Raw genomic sequence first — 16,297 nt, 5'->3', positions numbered from 1 at the left:
AAGGTGTTTTATTTATGTTCTTTCGGGGTACTTTATTTAAAATATAATTAGCAGAAAGTATTGCTTCCCCCCACAAGTTCTGAGGTAATCCAGAACTTATTAACATGGCATTCATCATTTCTTTTAAAGTCCTATTTTTCCTTTCAGCAATTCCATTTTGCTAAGGTGAGTAAGGAGCGGTGGTTTGATGAATTATTCCATGTTCTTTACAAAACTCACCAAAAGGTGATTCATATTCACCACCTCTATCACTTCTAAGTTTCTTGATTTTCTTACCAAGTTGATTTTCAACTTCATTCTTATATTGAATGAAAGTTTCCAAAGCTTCATCCTTGGTTCGAATTAAATAAATATAACTATATCTAGTATAGTCATCTATAAAAGTGATTACATACTTTTTTTCCACCTCTGGTTTGAATTGATTTAAAATCACAAATGTCACTATGAATTAATTCAAGTGGTTCCGTACTTCTTTCAATTGAATGTAAAGGAGTTTTAGATAATTTTGCCTCAATGCAAATTTCACATTTATGATTTGAATCAATGTTAAATTTAGGTAAATATTCCATATTAATTAATCTACGCAAAGATCTATAATTAACATGTCCTAGTCTACCATGTCATAAATTTGAAGACTCAAGCAAGTAAGAAGAAGATGTAGTATTATTAATAACTGAGGGTACAACGGTCATTACATTTAACTTGAAAAGGCCATCAGACATGTAACCTTTTCCTACATACATCCCGTTTTTGGTAAGTACAAACTTGTCACTTTCAAAAACTAGCTTAAACTCATTCTTACTCAACAAAGATCCGAAAACTAAATTCTTGCGAATGTCCGGTACATGCAGCACATTGTTGAGAGTGAGTTCTTTTCCAAATGTCATCTTGAGTACAATCTTTTCTTTTCCGATGTCCCTCTTTGTCACAGATGTAACATTTGCCATTAAACTTGTACTTTTTATTATCCCCCCCCTTTAGAGCCATGTGATGAACTTTCTCCAGAAGACTTTCGTTTCTTGGTTTTTGAAGTATGTTCCACCACATTTTCCTTAGACTCCATAGGATGCTTACCAGCCCGCTTTTCAGAATTGCGGTTGTCCTCCTCAATCCTCAAACGCACAATTAACTCGTCCATAGAAATTTCTTTGCGCTTATGTTTGAGGTAGTTCTTGAATTCCTTCCAGCCTTTTGGTAATTTTTCAATTAAGGCTGTAACTTGAAAGGATTCACTGAGAGACATACCTTTTGCGTGAATGTCATGCAGGATGAGTTGGAAATCTTGAGCTTGGCTGATCACAGTTTTTGAATCAACCATTACAAAATCTAAGAATCTACCAATCACAAATTTCTTTAAGCCGGCATCTTCCGTTTTGTACTTTTTCTCCAACGATTCTCAAAGTTTTTTTGCTGTTTTGATTGTACTGTAAACGTTGTATAATGTGTTGTCAAGTCCATTCAAGACATAATTCCGGCAAAGAAAATCGACATGTTTCCAAGCATCAACCGCAGCAACCACTTGTCGGTCGGTTTCATCCTCTTTCAGGATAGGAGCATCTTCACGGAGAAACGAGCCAGATTCAAAGTTGTAAGATAGAACAACATTTTCTGTTGCCATCTTTTAAAGTCAGTTCTTAAGAACTTCTCTAGCTTTTCACCGTGATTTACCGGTACTGTTACAACAGGAGAGGGGGTTGGCGTCATTGCAGCCACCATAGTAGTACTTGTTTGGGCATTTGCTTCAGTAGCCATCAATTCTAATATATAAAACAAAATTATAATTAGAATTTATACTACACAGAAAATTAAACCAAATTCACAGAATTAAATTCTGTAAAAATAAAAGAAACAAAAATGTAACTTTTATTTTCCAATTAATTTGAAAATAAAATAAAATTTTATTTAAACAAATTAATTCCACACAAAATTAAATTCTGTAAAATAAAAGAAATAAAAACTATAACTTTTATTTTTCAATTAATTTGGAAATAAAATAAAATTTTATTTAACCAAAATAATTCCACACAAGAAATTAAATTCTGTAAAAATAAAAGAAATAAAAACTATAACTTTTATTTTTCAATTAATTTGGAAATAAAATAAAATTCTATTCAACCAAATTAATTCCACAGAAGAAAATTAATTTCAGTAACACTTCAATAATTAAAATACTGAAACAAAATTTTAATTAATGAAAACTCAGAAAATAATTTCTAAAACCCAAAATTAATTTCTGAAAAAATTTCACAAAAATATATTCTGAATTGTTAATGACACCAGTATCGTACTACTAGTTGTTGTCAAAGAAAAGAGACAGTATATTACTACTATCTGTCAAATAGCATATAATCACTATTTATTTTTCCAACCAGAATATTATTTTGTAAATCCACAGAAAATAATTTTCTTCCGAAATTATTTACGAAGAATGAAAAAGGAAAACAAACGAAAAATTCAGTAAATAGAATAATTCGAATCTGTCTTAAGATTGTTGGAACAATCTTCTGTGTAAATAAAACAACTAGAAATAATTCAAACAAAATAAATAAATAACATACCAAATTTATTTCGTTGAACCGAATAAATAACTTAAGACCAAGTCGAGTGTGTGACACTCTGTCCTTAAGACAGATTCGCCCCGCTATGGTACTTACGGTTGAGTGGCGTCTATCTCCCAGGATACAATGATCTTCACAAATTGTAGTAGTACTCCAAACAATTTGTTCGGCGAACCAAACTTGTGTTCTAACTCTCTGAATTTTATTCTAAATCTAATATGAAGAATAATGCATAAGTGCAGAATTTAGGACAGAAAAACTGAAATTTCAGACTGATATTTTTTATCCCCTCCGAACTGCGGCAAAATGGTTGTATATATAGCCAAAAAATTAGACCCGAACAAGTGAGGAAGCCGAACAGGTGCTAATTGAAAAATTGAATCTGACCGTTGTAGAACAAAAATTCAAACCGTTGTACTAAACTTATTAAACCATTTAAATAGTTTAATAAAAACCAACCGTTTCAGTGGAATAGTTTCTACCAACTGTTGGGAAATTTTATTATTAAACTATTTGGTAAATATATATACTAAATAATTAGAATATATATATATATATATATATTTAAATAATTTAATAAATAAAAGAAGAGGTACAAACTTTAGGAAACTATTTAGGAATCCAAAATTTGAATTTAGAATTAAATTATATTCCAACAATAATTTTTTATTGAAAAAAAAATTCAAATGAATTTTATCTAATAAAAAATTAATGTTAGACCCGAAAACGACGTCAACTCCCATTCACACATAAATGGTTTTGACGTTTTGTCTTCACCTCTTCGGACCCACCCCAAACAACATTTGGGGCCCACTCAAAATTGGCCTCAAATTTGGCCCAAAATAAGCCATATAAAATACCATTTTTCCAACAATTCTCAGTTTTAAAACTGAAAAAAAAAAAAACTGTTAATATTCTCATTTTATTAAATAGTTGAATCAAACCAATAAGTAGAATGGCAAAAACATTCAATCTCATGCTCTATTTTTTTCCATCAGTTAGTGAAACAACTATCTAGAACATTACTATATATGCAAAATTGATAATGTTCTTGGTTTTAAAAATTGAGAAAAATTGATAATATTCTCAATTTTATTAGGACTTATTGGTTTAAAAAATCTTAAATAAGACTTGAGTTACCATAATATTTGTAAATGAGATTTTTAAGTAATTAACTGTTAAATAATTTATTTATTTAAATTATTTCTCACTAATAATTTGTAAACAAAAATTGCCCCAGATAGTATGACACACTCCTATAATAATAATAAGTACAAATAACTCAATTAAGTTGCACCAATTAAATTTATACTCATGCCATCTTTGATTGCTGGATTAAGTTGACTTAGAGATTAAATACAATGAGATTAATGTCATTAGTAGTATGACACTAACTTAGAAATATTAGATAAATTATGATTTTTTTTTTTTGGGGGCATTAGTTTAGTGATATTAGTTATTTGAGAATAAATTTATAAAATTACTTTAAAATCTTCATTATATAAAAGTGATAATGTTAATGAAAATTTTATAAGAATGAAATGAAATTTCCTTTTATATATGTTCTGATATCGTTGATGAAAATGGGAGAGGAATGTGTTACCAAGGACACAGGGTCCCTGCCGTGTTTTCTCCCTGCCGTGCCTGCTGTGTGCCTCAAAACGGCACCGTTTTATCACTTGCTCTTGATACCCTTACCAGCTGCCGCCATTTCTACCCTCCAAGCAAGAGTAGAATAGTTAGTTTTATTTTTTTTATTTTTTTTCTACACTACAAGCAAAAGTGTGCTATGTTGGAGTAGAAAAGTTAATATATTTTGGCTTTAAGTTGGTTTTTTTTTTTTTTGGATACAACTACTTTTTTTTTTTTTTAAGTTACATTTTTTTTGCTTATGGTTTGATAAATTGATTTGTTCAATTACAATTTTTTTCCCTTTCAATTTTATTTTTGATGCATTTAAGCCAGTTTTGAAAAAGTCAAAACATATTGTTTGTTTGATTTTAATTTTAAAATTAATCTTTTAAAAAAAATACAATTTAGTTTGATAGATTGATTGTTTTATTATAATAAAATAAGAATTAATGAGACTCTTACATATATAAAAAATTTAACCAAAAAAAAAAAACTAAGATTGCGTTTGGTAGAGTTTTGTAAATATAATTTGAGAGTATGAGTTGTATTTTGAGTTTGTGAGTTGTGGAATTATGATTTGAGTGTAAAAAATTTGTTTGGTTATGGTTTTTGAATAGAATGTTGAATTGTATGTGGAATTGAGTTTTGAAAGTTTGATGTGACATGTGAAATAAGAAAATTTGTTTGGTGATGAGTTTTTAAAATAATTTTCAAAATTTAATTTAACCTATAATTGATAATCAAATACACAACTCATAACTCGATATCCGTATTTTTGATCAACAGTCATAACTAAATTATTTTTAAAATACTCAAATAAAAAAAATATTTTTTTTTCAATTAATTGTTTTTAAGTACTAATTTTTTTGAATAATTTTTTTTTCAAATAATTTTTTTTTTCAAATAACTTCTATGTCAATTATTTTATGTCCATTAATTTTTCTGTCAATTCATTTTTAAGACCTGTATAAATATTAAAAATATTAAAAATATTTTAAAATTATTTAAAAAATTAAAATATTAAAAATATTCCGAAAAATAAAATACTAAAAATATTCCCAAAATCAAAATATTTACAATTAACATATCAAAATATTTTTATGAAAATTAAAATATTAAAAATATTCCTATAAAATAAAATAAAATATTTAAAATAATAAAATAAAAAATATTTAAAATAAAAATTAAGTTATTTTTGAGTTTTGAGTTGTGTGTTTGGTTATGAGTTTTGAAAAGTAATGATTATGATTTGAAATGAGTTTTGAAAATTGAATGTATAATTATGATTTAAAAGATACAACCAAATACTACACTCAAATCAGTGATGGAGCCTAATTTTTCTACTCCAAAACAGCAGACACTTTTGCTTGGAGTGTAGAAAAAAAAAAAATAAATAAAACTAACTTTTCTACTCCAAAACAGCACACTTTTGCTTGGAGTGTAGAACAAAATAAATAAATAAATAAAACTAACTATTCTACTCTTGCTTGGAGTGTAGAAATGGCGGCAGTTGGTACGGGTACCAAAAGCAAGTGATAAAATGGTGCCGTTTTGAGACACACAGCAAGCACGGCAGGGACAAAATATAGCAGGGATCCCGTGTCCGTGTTACCAATGTTGTTGGGTACACAAAGATAGGATAAATTAAATAAACTTACTTTTATTTAATCACACAAACAAATTACAATAACAAAGCACACTCTCTTATCTCTCACAACTTCCTCAAATATCCCCCACACTGGAGATTTATTTCTCCCACTCCATCTAAAATAATCTAACAACACATCTATTTATAAGTTTCTGTTCAATTCCCTCAGATATCTCCCACACTAATGCTGTGTTTGGTTGGGGGATTTGGGAATGGATTCGGAAAGAGAAAGGAAAAAGGTGTGTGAAATTATGTGAAATATATGCATGATTTATTCACATTTCACCTACCTTTTCCATTTCCCTTTTCAAATCCCTTTCCAAATTCCCCAACCAAACACAGCATAAGAGATTTATTTCTCCCACTCTATCTAAAACAATCGAGCAACACATCTATTTATAAGTTTTTACTCAAGTATGAACATAAGCTGGAACAACTCCCTCAAATGTCTCCCACACTGGAACAACTCTCTCAGATATCTCCCAGGAGATTTATTTCTCTCACTCCATCTAAAACAATCTAACAACATATCTATTTACAAGTTTTTGCTCAGGTATAAACATAAGCTAGACAGAACCAATTGTCCACATTTTTCTTCTTTGCCTCGTCACTAAGCTTTGACTATGGAGACTTTATGGAAGCTTTATCTTTCTTCTCTCATTTCTTCTATGTAGAGCGTTCTTCAAATTTACTCCTCTACTCTTCTACAATCGCACCTCCACTTCTAGCTTCTTCTATTCTTCTTTGAATTTAATGAGTTTGATTTCCAACAATTTTTATAAAGAAATGTCAAAATTGTATTTTGTACATTCAGTCCATGGAATATGATTAGAATCCACCCATACAAAAGTTAATCCCACCATTTAGGGAATTTATAATCCAATGGACACAATTTTTTCCAATCAAATGTGACTTCGACAGAACTCACGAATTAATAAATTCAATTTCCTTTTCCAAACTGATAAAAGGCAAGTGTTGATTTTTTTTTTTTTATTATTTTTTTATATATGACATGTATAAGTCCATAAAGGCCACAAATCACCTATGGCCCATCACTTGAAGCCCAGTACATAACTCAACTGGTGAGGTCCAGGATAGCTGAAGTCCAACATGGCATGAAGAGCCAATGACATTCAGACACACGGCAAGAAAAGGACGAGCCACATCAGCAGACAAAGATCTGCAAAGTTATTGCCACTGCACATCACCATTAATGTAGCCCATCACAGCATTTATTACGACAACACCTCTCCGCTGGAACAGGACCCCCTTACCCTGAGCAAGATAAGCTACAGCATAGGCTTTCGGCGAGGAGAGCAGGTCGGAAGGGACAGCGAAATGATTACCAAAGGATATAAGCGAACATTGTAGGCAAGAAAAAGGTTAAGCTTTCTATCTCTAATCCCCCCTCCAATATACTCTACTTCTCTTCCTAACTTGATCGTCAGAGGGTTCACTGGAGGACTACCCCATTCCCCGTTGAACTTGTTTGCAGGATATCCGGTGGGCTCGATCATTTGGGCTTGGGCTTGAGGAGCTTGGACCAGTTCGCTCCATTCACTGGGATAAACTGTATCAACAGTTGGCGCCGTCTGTGGGAAACGCTTCACTCCTCGCGCCAGTTGTGTTCACTGTCGCCGGAGACCCCGTTCCAACAACCTCTTTCTCCTACTCGTCAAAGTGCATGGTCACGACTAGATCCATGGCTTCTCACAATAATGTTGCCGACCATCAAGCCGATCCCCCCAATCCAAACAACCCACCACAGTATTTTATCGAGCTTACCAACAGTATTAACCGCATGGCCGAGCAAAACTAGACCTTGATAAATGCTTTACTCCAAAGAAACCTTCCAATACCTCCTCCACCACTTCCAGATATTCCCCCCAACCAAGAAAGAGCCCCGAGCCATACTGCTCTACAACCCCATCCACCCAACTTGGAAGGTTTGCAACCTCCCCACCCACATATAAATCCACCACCACCACCCCCACACCCGTCGGTCGTAGCACCAGCCCCTAAAGGGGAGGCCAGCAGCGTCTAGCCTCCATTGACTGACCATGGTGACCACGTTCCCCTCTGGGACGCTGAGCTCCGAGCAATGAAGCTCCAACACCAAGGGGTCATGCAGAATATTCAGCATAAACCCTCTACCACGGCAAATTCACAATTTGTTGCCTCCATCCGGGACAAACCTTTGCCCGCCAAGTTCAAGATGCCCACCATTGACTCCTTTGACGGTACGACGGACCCAGTCGACCATCTGGAGACCTACCGTGCCCTCATGATCCTCCATGCCTTCCCTGACGAGATCATGTGTCGGGCTTTCCCCGTAACACTGAAGGGGTCAGCTCGACTGTGGTTCAGTCAATTACCAGCGGACTCTGTCTCCATTTTCCAGCATCTCAGCGACTCCTTCCTCAGCCATTTCATTGGAGCCCAGCGCCAACGCCGCCCTGCAACCCAACTCCTCAACATCTGTCAGACCGAGGGGGAGTCGCTGCGCAGCTTCGTTACCCGCTTCAACACCGAAGCCCTACAAGTAGCGGAGAATGACGATAAGGTCATCCTCACGGCTTTCATGGCCGGGCTACGATTGTCCGATTTCCTCTTCTCCCTCTTCAAAAACCCTCCGACCTCCATGGCAGCCTATTATCCAAAGCCCAGAAGTATATGAATGTCGAAGATTCACTAGCCGCTCAGCAGGATCCAATATCCAAAAACCCTACCCCCAGAGAAAAGAGAAAAGACTCGGAACCTAGAAACACCTAGTATAACAGCCAAACACCCCAATATACCGACCGACCTCCTCGCACTGACCGGTTGGCACCAGCCCGACCGCCCGGTCGGTTCGAGCGGTACACGCCCCTTAATTCTCCCATGGAACAAGTCCTCCACCAAATCCAACGGGATTATCCCCTCAAATGGCCCCTGCCCTCGCGGACCCCTTCCAACCGAAAAGACCAGTCCAAATATTGTCGTTTCCACCAGGATCATGGCCACAACACTGATGACTACATCAACCTCAAGGATCAGGTCAAGACCTTCATTCATCAAGGGCGTCTCAGCCGGTTCACGGACACCCGCCCACAACAGAGGCAAAGAACCCAGCCCCTCAGAGACAACCGCCGGCGTACCCCACCCCGGCAGCCAGCCCAACCTAACAAAGGCCACGACTGCCCCCCACAACAACCTCGGCCCCCCCCAGGTAATCCCCCTCCGCCAGTTGGTGAAATCTGATTCATTTCTGGTGGCCTTGCTTGTGACGGACCATCCCGCTCCGCTCAGAGGGCAGAATCAGGAAGATAAGACAAGGCTCGGACAGAGCAGTGGACACGGTAGACCGGCCCTCCAAACAACCCAAGCAGTGGACAGAGCCCATCACCTTCACGGACGCCGACTGTACTGGCATCCGTTATCCTCATGATGACCCTCTCATCATTTCTACCCTTCTCTCCAACTATAAGGTCAGACGGGTTCTCATCGACAACGGTAGTTCTTCAGACATCATATTCCTCAGCTGCTTCCGCCAGCTCAAAATTAGAGAGAAAAGCTTGTCCCCCCTCCAAACCCCTTTGGTCGGTTTCACTGGTGACCGGGTGAGCTCCATCGGCTCCATCGACCTCCCCATCACCATCAGTGAATACCCACGGCAGACTACCAAGTTGCTCACTTTTCTTGTGGTCGACTATCCCTCTGCCTACAACATCATCCTTGGTCGCACCGCCCTCAACGCTTTTCAAGCTGTCACTTCAACCTACCACCTCGCCATAAAGTTTCCCACCGACCAGGGGGTCGGGACAGTACAGGGAGAGCAGACCATAGCCAGGGAATGTTATGTCGCCTCACTCAAGGAAGTCAAGCTGAAGGAGGCCATGATCATTGAAGGACTTGACGCCCGAGATGAGGACTAACTGGTCAGAGGCGAACCTGTGAAGGAGCTCGTTGAGATTCCCATCGATCCCACCAACCCAATGAAAACTGCTAAGATCGGCAGCCAGCTATCCCCCCAAGCTAAGGCCGACCTTACTGCCCTTCTGACCGAGCACAATAATGTATTCGCCTGGACTCATTCAGATATGCAAGGCATCGACCCTTCTTTCATAACTCATCGCCTCAGTATTGAACCTCATTTCCAACCTTACCGCCAGAAGCAGCGCATCTTTCATCCGGAGCGCAATACTCTTATAGCCGCAGAGGTCGACAAACTCCTTGAGGCCCAATTCATCAAAAATGTCGACTACCCTAAATGGTTGTCAAACATTGTCCCCGTCCGCAAGAACAATGGCAAATGGCTACTTTGTGTCAATTACTCTGACCTGAACCGAGCTTGCCCCAAAGACAGCTATCCTCTGTCCCGAATAGATCTGCTGGTCGATGCCACGGCCGGTCATCAAATGCTCAGCTTCATGGATGCTTTCTCAGGCTACAACCAAATCCTGATGCACCCGTCCGATCGGGAACATACATCCTTCATCACCGACCGAGGTATCTACCATTACCGAGTAATGCCATTCGGATTGAAGAACGCTAGGGCCACCTACCAACAGTTGGTCAATGCCATCTTCCATCACCAAATAGGTCGAAATATGGAAGTATACGTCGACGACATGCTAGTCAAGAGCAAACTCTCCACTGACCATCTGACCTACCTGCTGGAGACCTTCGCCACCCTACGCAAGTACCAAATGAAGCTCAACCCAGAGAAGTGCGCCCTCGGCGTAGGATGCGAAAAGTTTCTAGGTTTTATGGTCAGTCAGTGGGGCATTGAAGCTAACCCTGAAAAGATCAAGGCCTTAGTCGAGATGCAGTCACCCAGAACGATTAAAGAAGTTCAAAGACTCACTGGCCGAGTTGCAGCCCTCAATCGTTTCATTTCCCGCGCCACAGATAAGTGCCTACCATTCTTCAAAGTTCTTCGGCAAACTTTTGAATAGACATCTGAGTCCGAAGAGGCTTTTCAACAGTTGAAACAGTGCATGGCCAACCCTCCCCTCCCTTCACAGGCAATCGTGGGCGAGCCCCTCCTCCTCTACTTAGCCGTGTCAAACACCGCTGTCAGTGTAGCACTTATCAGGGAAGACGGCTCTGTCCAACGACTGGTCTACTACATCAGTCGGGCCTTCAGGGGAGCGGAACAGAACTACCCACTGTTAGAAAAATTGTCCTTGGCCTTGGTCACCGCCTCCAGACGACTCCGTTCTTACTTCCGAGCCCATTCCATAGTGATCCTCACCGACCAGCCCTTGAAGAAGGTCATGCAGCAACCAGAACTTTTCGGCAGACTCATGTAGTGGTTGGTGGAACTCAGCCAATTTGACATCTCTTACCGACCCCGAACAGCAATTAAGGGGCAGGCTATAGCCGACTTCATCCTGGAATTCACTAATCCTATCCCGACCACTGCCTCTCCACCCCCACCAGCCCCCAACGAGCCAGAAGACCCTCATTTTTGGACTCTCAACGTCGACGGATCATCCCGCAAGCAAGGTAGTGGGGCGGGCCTCATCCTCACCGCCCCTGAGGATGGTTATTTCAAATGTGCACTCCGTTTCCTGTTTGAAGCCAGTAACAATGAGGCCGAATATGAGGCACTGATAGCAGGCCTTCGCCTAGCCAGGGACATTGGTGTCAGCCACATCCGAGTGCTCAGTGACTCCCAGCTCATCGTCGGACAGATCAAGGGAGATTTCGATGCCAAGGAGGACACAATGCGGGCTTACAGGGATCTTGCACCTCCCCTTGTTCGCCTCTTCAATACTTTCCACATCAAGCACATTCATCAGGTAGAGAACTCTAAGGCAGATGAGATGGCCCAGTTGGCTTCCACAGACCAGTCTGACCTCAGCAGTGGTGTCCGCCTCGAATACCTATCCCACCCCTCCATATCCCCCGACCAGCATGAAATCCAATTCCTCCAAAATGAGCCCATCCCTTGGGCGTCGGACATCTTTCTTTTTTTGACAACGGGGGAACTTCCAGACGACCAACAGCAAGCCGCCAAAGTCAGGGCCCGGTCGTCCAATTACATCCTCGTCAACGGCATTTTGTACAAACGTGGTTTCTCACGCCCTTATCTGCGGTGCCTCAATCCGACTCAAGCAACTTATGTGATGCAAGAAATTCATGAGGGTATCTGCAGCAATCACTCAGGCGGCAGGTCTTTGGCCCACAAGATACTTCGCACTGGATATTTCTGGCCTACTCTCAACCAAGATGCGGCTGACTTCGTGCTCAAATGTGATAAGTGTCAGCGTTTTGCCAGTATTCCCCGTGCCTTTCCTACTGAATTGATCACACTTTGCAGCCCCTACCCGTTCGCCAAGTGGGGGATTGACCTAGTTGGCCCCTTACCCACCGGCCGAGGCCAGACCAAATTTTCCATTGTCGCCATTGATTATTTTACTAAGTAGGTAGAGGCAGAACCCCTTGCCACCATTACCGAGCGGAACATAACCAAGTTCATCTGGCAGTCGATCGTTTGCAGATTTGGCATTCCCCAGGCCATTGTTTCCAACAACGGCAAACAATTCGACAACGCCAAGTACAGGAAGTTCTGTGCGGACCTCCAAATTCAACCATGTTTTTCTTCCCCCGGACATCCCCAAGCCAATGGCCAAGTTGAGGTCACCAACCGTTCTCTTCTGAAGATCATCAAAACCAAGCTAGAAATTGCCAAGGGGCTTTGGGCCGAGGAACTACCAAATGTACTTTGGGCTTACCGAACTACAGCACGGACTCCCACTGGGGAAACTCCTTTTCGCTTGACATACGGCGCTGAGGCGGTTATTCCGGTAGAAGTCGGTCTGCCTACCTCTAGAGTTTTACATCCGGATCCAACACTAACGGAAAAGCCCCGTTGGGCAGACCTGGACCTAATTGAAGAACTTAGAGAAACCACTGCTGTCAGACTGGCCTCATACCAACAGAAAATGCGAACACACTACAACCGCAAAGTCCGACCAAGGGAGTTCGCTGTATGAGACCTAGTCTTAAGAGAAGCAACCCTTGCTACCAAAAATCCGACCGAGGGTAAACTGATACCCAAATGGGATGGACCTTACATTGTGAAGGCCCGACCGCGTCCGGGCACTTACTGACTTCAGGACATGGAAGGTCGAGATCTCCCCCACCCCTGGAACGCTGAACACCTGAAGCGCTACTTTCAATAAGTCCCTACTATTGTATTGCTCAATTGTTGTATTTTCTTTTTGTTTTGTTACATAACGTAAACTTACATCGACTGAATTACACTGATCATGGCAACAATTCTATACATTGGCTATCTATGTGTTGTCTCCATAACATTCTCATTTGCAGCACTTATTACAAGTCTCAGCCAGATCGACCGTCAATAGCCTCAGCCAGACTGAGCACTCAAAAAGCCTCAACCAGACTGAGCATCCAAAGCCTCAACTAGACTGAGCACTAAAAACCTCAGCCAGACTGGGCACTAAAAGCCTCAGCCAGACTGAGCACGAAAATGCCCCGGCCAGACTGAGCACTCAAAAAGCGTCAACCAGACTGAGCATCCAAAGCCTCAGCCAAACTGAGCACTAAAAGCCTCAGCCAGACTGGGCACTAAAAGCCTCAGCCGGACTAAGCATCCAAAGCCTCAGCCAGACTGAGCACTAAAAGCCTCAGCCAGATTAAGCACTAAAAGTCTTAGCCAGACTGAGCACGAAAATGTCCCGGCCAGACTGAGCATTAAAAGCCTCAGCCAGACTGAGCATTAAAAGCCTCAGCCAGACCGAGCGTATTTCAAATGTGCACTTGAGCATCAAAAGCCTCAGCCAGACTGAGCATCCAAAGCTTCAGCAAGACTGAGCACAAGAGCCTCAGCCAGTTGAGCATCAAAAACCTCGGCTCGACCGAGCAGCAAGAGCCTCTGCCAGACCGAGCAAGAGACACTCGGCCTGTCTAACAAGTCTTAGCCAGACCGAGCGCCACAGCCCAAAGGTCAGACACAGGTTATTTTCTCCTCAGTCAAACCCTCACAAGTTAGCTCTCTCCTCCTCACAAACCACGCCTCTCTCCATGAACCACTAACTTACCTGAGCAATGTGGCAAACACACACTTGTAATTTTACTACATTTCACAAGTTTAACTTTACTCTGCATTGAGTTTTTATCAAAAGTTTAACTTTACTCTGCATCGAGTTTTTTATCACAAATTTAACTTTACTCTGCATTGAGTTTTTTTATCACAAGTTTAACTTTACTCTACATTGAGTTTTTATTACAAGTCCAATTTCGCTCTGCCTTAAGGAGTCTACCCAGTTCTTATTACAATTTCAATCCCACTCTGTCTTGAGGAATTCCTAAATGCAGTTTTTATCACAAGCTCACCACAAGTTTTTATCACATGTTTTCATCCATTTCAGACGCACAAGCAAAAACAGTGAAATGCACAACACAACTGAAATTTCATTTATCCACAAACTTTATACAAAAGTTCATTACAACAATTCAAAAAAAAAAAAAACAATAACAAAAACAATGTCGATGCCCAGTCTTTTTCTCCTTCCTCCCCAGTTACTCCTCCTCACTGGAGAGGAGGTCTTCTTCTTCAATACCCTCGTCCAGGGGGGTTTGGGCCACATCGTCTCCGCCAATCGTTACACTACTAAGGTCTAAGTCTGGGAGCAGCTCTTCAGCTCTACATTTGAACGTCTTCCAGCCACTGTCCCAGTACTCAGCCATTTCGTGCTTATAAAAGTCTGACTGCTAGAAGCTTTCAATAACTTCTGCTTCAGTTCTTCCTCCAGCAGTCGTCCTCGACGGGCCCGCCCCCCCAGATTCTTGCCTAATCAGGCTGCTCGCGACCGCGGCATCAACCGCCATCTGAAATTCGGCAGACCCTTTGAATTGCTCCACTGCTGCAACGCACAGATCGGGATAAGCCGCCCTTTCAGAGGCTGCCTTCGCCCTCTCTTCGTCCAGCTCTTTCTGCAGGGCTACCCTTTCCGACGTAGCCTTTGCCTTTTCCGCCTCCAATTCCTTCTTTAGGCTCTCCTTCTCCGCCGTCACCTGCGCTCTCTCTGTTTCCAACTTCTTTTGAAGCCTCCCCTTCTCCTCTATTGCCTTGGCGCGCTCGCCCTCCAGTTCCTTCTGAAGATCGCCCACTTTGCCATCGGCCTCATCTTTTTGTTTGACTAGCTCTTCATTACTGCTCATGGCCTCTTCATGTTGCTCAACCGCGACGGCGTAGGCTCTTTGGGCCTCCTCCAACTTCTTCTGCTCGCCAGCAAGTTGGAACTCAAGCGACACAACCTGGCATCGTGTGCTCTCCAGCTCCACCTCAACGGCTTGCAGATCAGCATGGACAGCTTTCCAACTTGCCCTCTCCCTCTCCAATTTCGCAAGTTGGGCCTTGGCCTCATCTGCCTTGAGTTTGGCAGCCCCCGCTTTCCTCAACAGAGCCCCTACTAAGGTGGTTACCTCCATTTGGGCGGAGCATTACCCCCTCAGCAGTTCAGCCTCGTTGAATCTGGATGCCGAGCGCAGGGCTGCCTCTTTTATGATCCCCACCAGGCGGTCTGCCCCTGCCCTAGCTGGGCCTTCTTCTCCCTCCAGCCGCCCAGCCACCGCGCGAGCGTGGTAGATCGCTGTGGTCAGACCAACTCCCCCTCCTTGTGGTGTAAGGTCCCCTTGGGGCTGCTCTTCTCTTCTTGAGCTAGGGCCGCTTGCCCCGTCTTCTCCTTGCCCTTCAGGGACAGCCCTCGCGACCCCCGCGGTGATCGCCGCCACCACTGGCACCACCTTCATGCCCTCTGAAGCAACATCCACCGCTTCTGGGCCACTTACCCTTCCTGGGGTCCCCTCCACTTCTCCCCCCTCAGCCCCCTTGGCAGCACTGGTTTCCTTCACACTTGTCTCCCTCCTCTTCTTTTGGGCAGACACTTCCTCACTCCGCCTCACCCTCTTCTTCTTATTCCCCACGCCCAACGCCTCCATCTCCTTCAAAGACCTCTCCTTCAAAGGGTCTGTTGGAGGCGGCCATGGCACAAAATCGCCTAAGTTTTTCTCTCCCAAGGGTTTGGGGCGGGGTCGAATCCTCTCCCTCGCAACCGGTTTTGGTGGTCGGTCGGCCTGGGACACTTTGAATTTTTGGGCTTTAGCCAGAATGGCCTGATCCTCCGCCTCCTGAGCCCTTCTCCTCGCCTCCAACTCCGCTCGGTCGAGGTCCCCACTACTTGGCCTTAGACCCAACCCTGCCTCAAACAATGCAGATGGCTGAACGAGCTCGTCCCATTTGGCCCCTTCTTTCTCCCTCCACTCCTTCACCATCTTCACCCTGCCTTCCGAGGCTACTCCCAGTTTCGGCTCCACAAACCTGATGGGTACTTTTCAAATTGTGCGCACTCCAAGCCCCCCATTGGCAGACACGTAGAACCATCGCGGTCGCCACCCCTTGATCGACGACGGTAGCCCCGCCACCAACCCTCTCCCCACTACT

The 16,297-nt window shown here is 42.1% G+C and overlaps 1 long non-coding RNA gene across 1 annotated transcript; it reads right to left on the bottom strand.

Moving 5' to 3' along the window:
- Window positions 1–645: 645 nt before the first annotated feature.
- Window positions 646–2,848, bottom strand: LOC145803232 (uncharacterized). The gene is made up of 2 exons (XR_014345358.1): window positions 2,559–2,848; window positions 646–1,757 (listed from the first exon to the last, which is right to left on the bottom strand). It is a non-coding gene; the product is annotated as an uncharacterized LOC145803232 (long non-coding RNA).
- Between the last annotated feature and the right edge of the window lie 13,449 nt (window positions 2,849–16,297).

This window comes from Camellia sinensis, chromosome 11 (genome assembly GCF_055761805.1).
Source record: "Camellia sinensis isolate YWXY chromosome 11, ASM5576180v1, whole genome shotgun sequence".
Taxonomy (NCBI): Eukaryota; Viridiplantae; Streptophyta; class Magnoliopsida; order Ericales; family Theaceae; genus Camellia; species Camellia sinensis.
This window is presented reverse-complemented; position numbering and strand designations above follow the sequence as displayed.